We start from the raw sequence: 12097 nt of genomic DNA, 5'->3' as shown, positions 1-12097 counted from the left end.
TTTAATCGCTTTTGTCTTATGCAACCACCTTCTTCCACTTTTAAGTACAGAGGGTCTGGGGGCTGCCTTTATAGATGCCCTTTCTGAGGGGAAGGTCAGAGCCAAGTCGAGGCTGAGGAACAGGGACGCACTGGGCAGACGGCAGGCGGGGACCGTCGCTGAAGGACTCAGATGATGACATCTCAGGGAGGTGGCCGCCACCGAGGCCGCTCGTGGCCTTCGAGCGGCGGCTCAGCTGTGGGTGAGCCAGCACTGCGGCTCCGTGCCACCCTCCACCCTCCCCAGCCCCGAGGGCGCTCACGCCTGTCCAGGTCTACCCGCCTCTCCTCCCCCAGCCCAGGTCCCCCACTCTCCACAGCCATTATGCTTGGCCTGTGGGTACATCCTTGATGGCTGTCTTTTCTCTCCCAGAAAACCCCTAGCTGGCTCGGGAAGACTAAACATGTATAGGGACGTTTGAACTTTTTTCCAAACACCACAAAAATGAATCGAAAGCTGTGACCTTCCAAGAGCTGTAATTACAGATACTCATCTCGGGAGCTGAGCTGGGGACAGATATCACCGGGCAGCTGCTGCTCCGTCACACCAGGCCCAGCACCCCATCCTGGGGGGAGTGTGACCTTGGGCTGTGCGGTGGGGCTGGGGGCAGAAGGTGGTGGTGCTGGTGCTATTTCAGGCCTCACTGGCAGGAGTGGGGCAGAGGAACGGGAGGGGTGCAGAAAGGGAGGCACAGTCCCTTCTCCATGGCCCCCTCCCCGTGGGGTCTCCACAGCAGTAAGATCACAGGTCTTCCTGCAGAGGGTCGGGACCGGGAAATACTCACAGATGGGGTGCACAGCTGAAGATCTGAGAAACCAATTACCACGCTACTGGGGGGGCCGGGAGAGGCAGAAGGAATTGGACTGGGGCAGCTGCTCAGGCTTCAAGGGCAGGAAGGAAGTGAGGTAACTTCCAGGAACCTGCCAACTGTTAGGGCCAGGGGCTACCGGCAGAGGTGGGCAGGGGTCCCGTTCAGGAGAGGGCTCAGAGGAGGCAGGCCTCGTCTGTCAGGAAGGGGACCAGCTCACGTGGGAGGAAGGGAAAAGCTGACTGCTCTCTGGGAGCAGCTGAGGCCAGCTGGCTGAATTCACAGGCACCTGGAATTAACTGGCTGAAAGCAGGGCAGGGATGTCTGGAGCCTCCAGAAGGTTTTAAACTTAGTCCAGATTATCTGCTCACACTGCCGGTCCCAGCATCACGGAACCTTCTAAAGTGATGCAGCAGCCAGAGCCCTGTCAGGCAAGCTTCCTGAGCCTCTCCTTAACCAGCCTTCGGTGCTGGAGGAGGCTAACGGCACAGCTGTGGACAGCGATCAAGTGTCCCTGCCACCGTGAGCCCTGGGCCCCACTTCCTTGCCATTCGCTGGAGTTCAGGGCACGGGGCTCTGGGACCAGCTGCCTCAGGTGTAGCCTCATGAGGCCCTGCAGTCCCCCTGGCTCAGTGCCATCCCAAGGACTCCAGGGTGGCCACGTGTCGGGGGTGTCTCTCAGGACTTGTGCAGGCCCAGGGCAGGTGGAGAGAGTTTTCTGAGCCTGCGCAGGCCCTTCAGTGGCTCGCTGGGAATACGTCAGGGCTGCCTGGGCCTGGTCCCAGCCACACTCCCAGCTCCCTGGGGCTGCCCGGGCCCTGGCACCTGGGCTTCTGAGCAGACTCTTCCTACATCAGAAGCACCTTCTCCTCCCACCCTCACCCCCAGCAGTTCCTTATGTTTCATGGCTCAGGTAGACAGCATCTCCTTCCAGAAGCTTCCTCAGACCCCTCCATCAGGGCCAGGAGCTCCTCGACCCCACCCCTCCCACAGAGCATCATCGCTACTCGAGTTTGGGACCATCCCTCGGAGGGCAGGGATGAGCTCTGCCCACTGCGGTGCCCCAGCGGGTGGGCACTGGGACAGGTCTGCTCAGTGACAAACAGCATTCCCTGGCCCTCCTGAGGCCAGCAGGCAGCAGCCCCTTCCCGGGGGAGGGGGGAGCTGGGGTTTTTTATCCATCCTCACAGGGAAGGGGCCGAGCGCTTGCTCCCGGCAGTTCCGATTCAGAGACGAGGACTCCTGCCTGGCCTGACAGCTGTGGCCTAATTTCCAGGGCTATACCCAGGCTCCTTAATTTTACCCACTTGGTATTTTTCATTCCTGAAGCACAGGGGATGGAGAGGGATTGGGGATGGGGGAGGTGTGGACAAACGGGAGGGATGAGTGCCATGGGGCTGGAGGAGTCAGGCAACCCAGGAGGGGCTGTGCAGAGAGGGAAAGGGATGCAGGTGAGGACGGCCAAACTGATTCTTTTTTTTTTTTTTTTAAAAAGGAAAAAAACCACAACAACATAACTCCCAAATCCTACCCCCCCCACCCCGATTTTCCTCAGTAAGCATTTTCAACAAGGTCACAAATGCACTGGCTCTATAGATTTTTGGCTCCAAACCACATCTCAGGCAGCCTTTAACAGCCAATTCTTGGCGTAGCTTCAGCTGAGCCTGAGGAGAGGGAAAACTAGGGCACCTTTATGCTCTGAGAAAACATCAGATCCAGGTCACAGCTTCTTAGTTCTGCTGAAGCTACGGGCACCCCCCGGCCCACAGGCCCGAACCTGAGGACACCCCCGCCCCTGCAGTTCCTCCAGAGCAGGAATCACAACACCGGGGCACACATTTCTTAGTCACTTGTCATCTGTCTGCCTATGCCACCGGACTGCCACCTCGGTGAAGGCAGGAACCGGCTCTCGGTTATGTGTGTGCCCAGGGCTGGCGCGGGGCCTGGCACACCGCGGGTGCTCCAGGAACAGCCACGGAATGAACCGGGGGAGTGAACCTTTGACCCCTGTCCCCCATCTGGGTTAGCCTGAGCTCTTCCTTGCCCCCACCCCCCCCCACCCCGGGCTCCTGCTACACCTGAGTGCCCCGCGTGTGGACTGTGGTGGCTGGTCCTGCGTCGGCCTAGCCCAGGTGGGGCACGGGGCAGCGCGAGGAAAATATTTACTGGGAAAATCAGAGCCTCGGTTCCCTCCTGTGTGAAAGACCTCAGCTGACCCTTAAGGTCCCTTCTGGTCACTCTGAACTGAGCCTAAACTCCAGACCGAGACTCTCCTGGTCTCTCTTCAATCATGGCCTGGGGCTACCATTCTGGGAGCACACGCGTAGGCACGAGTGGCCGTCCTGGGAGGGGCCGGGTCTGAGTCTAACCCCCAGCTCCACACACAATGACACAGCAGACAACTTCTAGTCTCTGGCAAGGTGCAGTGTTGCAAATGGAAGGAAGCCCTAGAGAAGGGGTCAGCTGGAGGCCTAATTCCTCAGAGGCCACCCTGCTCCCCACCTGCCTGCGCGGTGGTCTCTGGGAAGGTCACTGGGGCACACACACAGCTCCACCCTCCCCCTGCCCTCCTTCCTGGAGAATCTGGCTGCTGGGAGAGTGGAGAGGGAGTGTCTCTCCTTCCACTGCCGCCATGGTGGGCCCTCAGTGGGGCCTGCTTCGCACCCCTTTTCGGGCAGCACTGAACCTGACCACAGGGCGGGCGCTGGTTGCGTCTGCCTCCCTGGTGTCCACAGCCTGGGATTCTGGTTCCAGATCCAGTTTCCCATGAACAACGTCTCCTCCTCCTGCGCGGGAGGGTGGGCACACAATCCCGCCCTGAGCAGGCAGGGCACAGTGATGGGTCCAGTGAGACTCAAGGCCAGCCCGCGGCTGAAGGCTGGCTGCTAACGGTGAGCTGAGAGCTGCGGTGGCTGTCCTGTCACGGGACAGACGGCCTGCGGGGCACGGGGCTGACAGAGGAGGGAGGAGGGCCTGCTGTGGAGGCGAGCAGGTGAGACGGAGGCCTGAGGACGCCAGGAGGGTGCTAGCTGCAGAGTTGCCAATCCTGGTCCCTGGCTACACAGCACTTTCATTTTTTTCAACAGAACCGTGAGAATTGGTTTTCTGTCACACGCGCTCAAGAGTCCTGACTGGGCAGCTTTCAACAGGGTGGGGTCTCGGTGGGGGGCGGTGGGGGGGGTGAAGGGCAGAGGAAGGGGGGACACCTGGGGGCAAGTGTTAGTTTGCTCAATGGCTTTCTCTCTTACTCTTCCCTAGAAAACAAGAGAAAGTGACAGTCAACCCCAGAACATCTGCTTTCCAGGAGCTGAGCCTGAGGCAGCGAGCGGCAAGGGCCTGGGAAGGGGGTGAACGGGGGCCAGGCCAGCTCTGGGACCGCCAGCCCACCCGCCCGCGGGCTCCCTGACTCTGACATGCGCAGAGAGAGGGTGGATGCTTCTCTTCACAACGACTGTCACAGTCGCTACCGGGACACCTCCTGCACAGTTACCAGGTGCAAGACACTCTTCTGAGTACTTTTTTGGAACATCATTTAACCTCCCGAGGATCAGTAGATCACGATGGTGAGCGTCCCCATTTTTCACACGAGAAAACTGCTCAGGAAAGCTGCCCCGTGGGAGCCCCTTTCCTCTGAAGAGCTGCCGCTCCCCACTCCACTTGGGGTTCTGTCAGGGCTGCTGCTTGCAGCACCCTGCCACCGCCTCCCCTACCACAGGGGACACATGACCCCGTGGGAACCAACCAGAGCTCCTCCGGAGCACAGACAGCTGGGGCATGATGGCCATGTGATGTGGCGACCTCGTCTCCGCCACTGGAAGAGACCAAAGCAGTGAGGCTGACCTCAAACAGAGGCCAAGAAGATGGACGGCACCACAGGAAGATGCTGGGTTCCTGGGCCTTGCAGCCCTCCGCCTTGGTCTGGCTACACGGGCCGGTCAAGCCCCCTTGCTCGTACTGGTGCCTTTGACCTGGGTTCCCACCTCCTGCTGACCACCATAGTTAGATAAGCGGTTCCCAACTCCAGGCTGCAGACCTCCACTGGCCTGGCTGCACCAGAAGCCCCTGGGATTTAGCTGGGTGGGGGGATGGAGAGGGAGTGGGAATCTTTGCATAAGCAGGCTGGACTAGGTGGCCTCCAAGACCCCGTCCAGAGTGAAGATATAATACCTTTTTAGGCGGATTGTACTCAGTGTTCAGCTCACTAGGAGTGCTTACCAGAAACAGGCAGCTTTATGGGTAGTTTCATGAGCTCCTAATCCCCTGAAAAAGCAGCACAAACCATAAAACATGCTGAGAAGAAAAACTGGTCACCTGGACTACATTAAAAATAAAGAACTTCTGTTCAACAAGAGACACTTTTAAAAGGGTGATAAGGCATGCCACCGGGTAGGAGGAGATAATTACAGTACACACATTGGAGAAAGACTTGTATCCAGAATATATAAAGAACTTCCACAAATCAATAAGAAAGGCACCAAAAACCCAATGCGGAAATGACTGGAACAGGCTCATTGCAAAAGAGGATACCCAAAAGGCAAAAAGTGATGAGAAGTTCTTTGACTTTGTTAGTCTTCAGGGAAATGCAAATGAAAACAACAGGTGATACCACCATACACCTACAGGAAAGGCTAAAATCAAAGACGGATGATATCAAGTGTTGGTGAGGGTGTGAGCAACGGGAACTCTCACACCATGGATGGGAGTGGAAATTGGTGCAGCTCAGACAATATCTATCAAAGCTAAACACATATATGGTCCCTGATCCAGCAACCCCTAGGTATTATCTGAGAGAAACGTACATGTATGTTCACCAGAAGACATGTGAAGGGATGCTCATGGCAGCATTATTCACAATAGTGCCAAACTGAAAATAACCCAAATGCCCATCACTAGCAGAATGTGTAAATGAGCCACGGCATCTTCACACAGTGGGGGACTTGACAGAAATGTGAACTACTGCTACATGGGACACAAGTGAACCTCACAAACACGACGTGGGTCAAAAGAAAGTTTACAGTTTGTAAAAGAGCACAAACTACGTGATTCCATTTATATGAAGCTCAAAAAACCAGGTTAACAAAAAAAAACCCCCAAAGCCCAAAATCAAAACAAAAACCCAGGTAAACGAACGTACAGCGTTAGAATTCAGGCCAGTGGCTACCTTGGGGAGGAGGGTAGGGGTAGTAACTGGGAAGAAACATGAAAGGGAACTTTGGGCGCTAGAAATGCTCTACTTTTTTTTTTTTTTTTTTTTATGGTACGCGGGCCTCTCACTGTTGTGACCTCTCCCATTGCGGAGCACAGGCTCCGGATGCGCAGGCCCAGTGGCCATGGCTCACGGGCCCAGCCGCTCCGCAGCATGTGGGATCTTCCCGGACCGGGGCACGAACCCGTGTCCCCTGCATCGGCAGGCGGACTCCCAACCACTGCGCCCCAGGGAAGCCCTCTACTTCTTGATCTGAGTGCTCGTTACACGGATGTAGACAATTAGTGAAAGCTAACCAAACTGTAGTACACTTACGATTTGTGTACTTTTATATAGTATGTTGTTAATATAAAATTTAGATTCAAAAAAGGCATTGTGGAAATTGAGGCATGGAGGGAGGAAAGGCTGCCATGGTGGCCTGATCAGGAGAAGGAAAAGATAGATCTGGGGCACTGAAGCAAAAAGTGTTAAGCTTATGTGGTTAAGAAAGAGAGAGGGTTTTGCCAAAGAGATGGCAAAACGGCACAGAAAACAAGTCAGAACTTCTGGGGACACAGGAGGCCACGAGTTTACCGATGACAAGGCTGAGGGTGAAGTGGAGACACGAGCGCCATTATTAGGCTAAAGCAGCAGCTCTCTGGGGGAGCAAAACAAGGAGGCTCAGATGGCCCCCTGTTCGGGAAACTGGTCACATGTGAGAGCTGGCACTGGGGCGCGTGACTGTGACCGCAGCCCGGGCAGGGGGTGCGGCCGGTGGGAACGGAGAAAGAGATGCAAAACTTCACGCTTAGGAAAGCAGCTTCTGAAAGGAAAGAGGGAGAGGCAAGGCTCGAAACAGACAGCACGGGATGCTCGACAGAGGACTAGAGAAAAATGAGAGATGACTCAGGGTTGCACTTGAAATCCATCTCAGCTCAGCTCCAGAGAGAGAGAGAGGCCAATGTGGGTGATGTGAGCAACTGTGATAAACCAGAAGGAAAAACAAATGATCTGGGTATGGGGGGGGAGACTTGTCCTCTCGAGCAAGGGTCAAAACAGAGATTTAGACCAAGAAAGACAGTCACTGTCCAAGTGCCAGGCAGTTCCAATGAGATTATGTAATCTAAATATAGACCAGAAATGGGCCAGGATAATGGCCGGGCAGGAGTCTGGAGGGCCCGGGGCCTAGAAGGAAGACAGGGAAGGATCCGCAGATTTACTCGGCGTTTCACTTCTGAGAGGTGACAGGCAGTAGGAGGAGGGCCCCGGGAGAGGACGACGAGGAGGAGGCCACATCAGGACGGGTCTTGGTGGGGATTTTCTGTGGGTCAATGACTCCGGGCAAAAGGGAGGCACCACAAGAGAACATAGCTTCTTTCCAATGAGGCTGAGGAAAAGCAAGTCCAGACTGGAAACTGGGCAGTTTTCCCAAATGGCCTCCAGCACCCAGTCTGGAAGACAACCAAGAACCTCAGCTCTGGGATCTCTAGATGGTACACAGCACCCCCATGGAGATGTCCTAAGACGTGGGGTGAGGGAGCTAGGGGCAAATGCGCTGGTGCTACAGAGACACTGAAAGATTTTAGGATGACAGCAACAGACCCAAAGCCCATGCTCTCCTGGGAGCTGAGGCTGCATACTTGTAAAGAGAGTTCCATTATCCACTTTAGGTCCCAAGAGCCTCTTCGGTGGGCCCTTACAGCCCGGGTTACAAAGCACCCTTCCCCACGGGCTGTACGCTACTTCACGTGGGCTTGTGCTCACCGTCTGAGGCTGAATTCAGCGCCAAGGTCCCCCCAGGCCAGGGCCCCTGCAAGGTGTCACCATCACATGTGCTCAGAGATGGGAACTCTCCTTCTATGTGGAAGGGGCAGCTGGTCTGATGGCCTTTCACAAACCGCATGTGATGGAAACCCTTCTGTGTTATTTTTCTGATGATGGGGGTGGCGGTGGGAAGTGGGTACGCGTGTGTCTGTGACCTTTGTGGCCACCTGCTAAAAGAATACCCTTGTGGGGAGAGAGGGGGGAGGACCACACAGGGGCCTCCCAGGGCACCCACGGTGAAAAGGTTGGGTTAAAAGGATGAAATAAAGAGCTTCCTGAGAACCACGTTCTACGATGGACAAACAGGACACATTTCTGCAACTGCTGTTCCAGGAGTTTAAAAGCACTTTTAAGCTAAGGATGCCCATTTATCTCTCCTGGCTCGGATGCAGCCCAACTCCAAGGAGGCAGGAGGATGGAAGTGACCTCTAGGGGCCAATTCCAAACCTGCCGATATTTTAAGTTGCTACATTACGATTCCAGCAGCTACTTGCTAATTAACCAAGCTGTCTGACTTATCAAGGTCAAAGCTTTGCTAGTTTCCTGGCATCCTTAGGTAAAGTATAAACAGGTCCAGAGACAACTGCAGATTCCATAACCTCTAGAGCTTCAGAAAGAAATTCACTGTCAAGCTCTCAGCCCCTGGCAACAGGGCTGGGGAGCTGAGGCTTCTCAGGTGTATAGACTACAAAGAAAGTGCTTTTAACTGGAGGCTGGAAAGGGCCCCGCAGGTGCCACCACCCATGTGATGAGTCTTTGGAGGCCTTTTAAGGCCTCCCATGCAGCAGGTGCAGGATGGCTCCCGAGTCCTCCCCCCACCACAGATGCTCCTGGACGTGGGGGCAAACGGCTGGCTCTGTGGGTCACCTGGCCTCCCCGTGCCCAGTTCACCTGTGACCCCTAACCTCCCACGAGCCCTGCTCGAAGCGAGTGGATCCCTGGCCTCCTTCCAGCCCCTGCTTCCATCAGCAGCCCTCCGCCCACAAGGGATCCAGGAGGACCCTTGAAACATGGGGCCACTTCCCTCTAAAGCTCCCCAGACTTCCAGAGCACGCTGCACGGGGCTCCCTCTGGCCAGCACTTCCTCTCCTCCCCCCCTCCCCACTGGCTGCACCTAGTTAATCCCAGCCTGGCCTAGCAAGGCTTATCGCATGTGGTTTCCATATTCCAGAAGAAAATACATCCGTTCTTGCAGGGAGCACCAGTGTGTATGACAGTGGGCTCTACAGGGACAGCAGGGGGACTGCCTGCAGGAGACAGAGCAAAGCCACTGGCTGTCCCCAGCCCTCCCTGCCACCCCTGGGTCACGGATGGTTCTATGAGGTGCTGGGATGCTGGCACTTTGCCATGCATTAGGGGACAATGGGCATGGGCCGGGCTGGGTTCTCTGGGCTGCCTGCACTTTGTACCTCCCAGGGACACCTTTTCACGTTTGAGGGCAGGGCTTTCTTGCAGGCAATCTTCTCTGGCATGTCAGATGGGGTCGCCCTGCCATTCACAGGTCCTCAGCGTTGTCCCAATTCGGAGATCAGAGCCAAGAGCTGGGTGTGCAAAGCAGCTTCTGCCACTCACTCCCTTTGCTGTCCTGCGTCTCAACAAAAGCACCTTGGCCCCTGGAGAAGAATGACTGGGGAAGGCTCCAGAAGATTCACACAAGGAACTGGGCAGACTGACTTAAAGCTGACAGGAAGAGAAGCTTCTTCTGAGAGGGAAGTAAGAAATTCCTCGAAGCAACCCTCCAGCCCTGTTCAATGTTCTGTCTCCTTCCCCTCAGCTGGGGACCCCAATCAACACGGCTACAAGTGATGAAAGACCCAAATCCGCCTGCATTCTGGGGAGGGGGATCAGGGCCTGTTTCCACAGACAGACTTAGGTTGGTGCGTGTTTGTCACAGCGATTTGTTTTTATTCTGAGCAAATGAACGCAATCCATTAAAGGGGCGAGAGGAAGACAGCCGAGCGGGCCTCTCAGCAGCTCTCTCCACAGGCTGGGGGCCAGAAGCGAAGCTGCTTTTCTAAAATGCCATTTGAACAGGGATCTGGGTCTTGCCACTTCACTCAATTCATCTTTCATTAGCATCAGCACAATGGGCTTTTGGGGACCCAACCGATGCCCCCTGGCAGGTAAGGTGGCACGCAGGGACAGGGGAAAGGGGGTGCCCCCGATGCAAATGAACTCCAGAGGCCCGGTGGACACAGAGACCGAGGGGGGCGGAGCTGGGGTCGGCAAGGAGCTGTGATGTGCGCTGCCCTAGTCGCAGAGGCCCTTTGACCCCCTGCCAAGGAACGGACAAGGACAGCAAAGTGGAATTTCCCAACTAGGGCATGAAAGAGAGCTTCTTCTCTTGAGCCACTGTGCCCCCCTCCCACCCTGCAATTCAAAACAAGTCCAGGGGCTTCCTAGCCCCACCACCCACCTCAGCGGCCAATCAAGTCCTCACTCGCCCGCCCCCCAACACAGGGCTCTCACGCAAAGCCGGGGCACTGGGGGAGGGGAGGGCAGGCTTAGCTGGGGTACATATTAGGGACTCTGGGCCTTGGCTGAACTGGAGAGGCTGCCAGGCCTGTGTCAGAGGCAAGAGGGGACCAGAAGGAACCAGAAACCTTATCGTGGGGCTCTCGGGGTCGGGGTCTCGTGGAAGAAGCCTCGTGACGGCTCCCCCGTCTCTCACTTGGACCCCCACCTGCACCTCATCTTGGGGGCTTCCTTCCTCCGGGGAGGGTGCTCGGCCACCATGGACAGGGCTGGATGGGGATGGAGCCCTCGAGTTCACAGCACAGTCACTCGTTGAGAAGAAAGCATTCTCTGGCAAGTCCTCTTTGCAAGGCAGCAGGGAGGAAGGGGGGGGGAAGGCGCAGCTGAGCTGATTAAGCCGAAGGACGGCTGGTCAGAGGGCCGCGTTGGCTGGCAGCGCGAGCGTCCTCAGCCTCGCTGCCCTCCCAGCACAGAAGCAGGCCTTGTAAAGATCACAGCTGTTGGGTTACGCTGGAGCTCATATCAGAGCCTATCAAAGAGGCTGCATTTTCTCCCTCCTCTCCTTTTCTACTGAGTATAGTGGAACGGTTCGTGGGAAAACAAGCTCTGTGCTTGTTCTGTCTGCACTGGCGGTGGCGGGCGGGGGGTGGGGGGAGCGGGGAGAGGCCAGAGGAGGGAAATGTACACGAACACCCACTTAGGGCCGAGTTGTTTTAGCGGTGCCAGGGCCAGGCCGCTGGTGGGCGCCCTGGGTGTCGGCGCAGCAGGCCTGGCGCTCAGGAGCCAGCTCTCGGCACAGAAGGTTCAATTCTTTCATCCTCTCCCGGGTCTGGTTTCCCCTCCCCATAGACCACTGTGGAAGGCCGAGGCTGCATCATGAGGCAGAACAGCAAGCTCCCCTGGACCAAGCCGTGCGGAGTGCTGTAACACGCAGGGTCTTATGTAACCCTCTCCGCAAAACGACAGGGCAGGCACAATTACCTTCGTCTTATAGTCAAAGCAAAACGGGCTTGGAAACAGGTCACAGAGTTAAAAACTAGAGGAACTGGGATTCGAACCCAAGGCTGTTTGACTCGAGAAGCTCCCTTCTTAATCCAGCTCCTGAGTGCCTGTGGCATCTGCCCGACTCCTGTGGAGCCTTGGGGAGGGGGCGTGGGTGTGGGCAGGGCTGGGGTGGCATCTGCTCATGTCCCTCTCTTCCCTCCCTCAGTCCCTGCAGCCGGGAGAAGGGCCTGGGCCCGGAGTGGGTCACAGCAAGTCTGGCTGAGATGAGGTTTTGGAGTCACTGACTTCCCCAAACTCAACATGCCTCTGAACTGTTACATCCACCAGATAGCGAGGCCACATGGACACAGAGAGGATGTCCAACCCACCCAGGGGGCCTGGCTGGAGTTTGGGGCCCTACTCCCACGCCCCACGGAGGTGCAGCCTGGGAAAGCTGAGTTGGGGGAAACACCCCGGGGCCTGAGGAGTCATGCATCTTCCTCAAGGCCAAGACCCCCCACCAGATGTTTGTCCTCAAGAAGGCTGGATGCCTTTGTCCTTCTATAGACAGTAGCTGTTCCTGGACCCTGAGCTAAACACACTACTACAGAAACAATGGCTCTTCACTTGTTTGCCAGGAGAGTCTCTTTCCTTTCTCTGCTCAATCTTGGGGGTTGAGAGGAGCAAATCATAGCTGGCTTAACACCAGAAGAAGGGGGTTAAGGATCATTTACTGTGTTTTTTTTTTCTTTTCTAAATTCTTTTGGCTGCGCCGCACGGCA

General features: G+C 56.2%; 1 protein-coding gene across 1 annotated transcript in view; it reads right to left on the bottom strand.

Annotated features, from left to right (window-relative positions):
* The window catches only part of VAC14 (VAC14 component of PIKFYVE complex), a 97765-nt gene that overhangs the window by 21672 nt on the left and 63996 nt on the right, over positions 1-12097 (bottom strand). The gene's annotated exons all lie outside the window — the stretch shown is intronic.

This window comes from Delphinapterus leucas, chromosome 20, assembly GCF_059928025.1.
Source record: "Delphinapterus leucas isolate spDelLeu-1000000601 "Yukka" chromosome 20, BTC_Dleu_Yukka2, whole genome shotgun sequence".
Classification (NCBI taxonomy): domain Eukaryota; kingdom Metazoa; phylum Chordata; class Mammalia; order Artiodactyla; family Monodontidae; genus Delphinapterus; species Delphinapterus leucas.
This window is presented reverse-complemented; position numbering and strand designations above follow the sequence as displayed.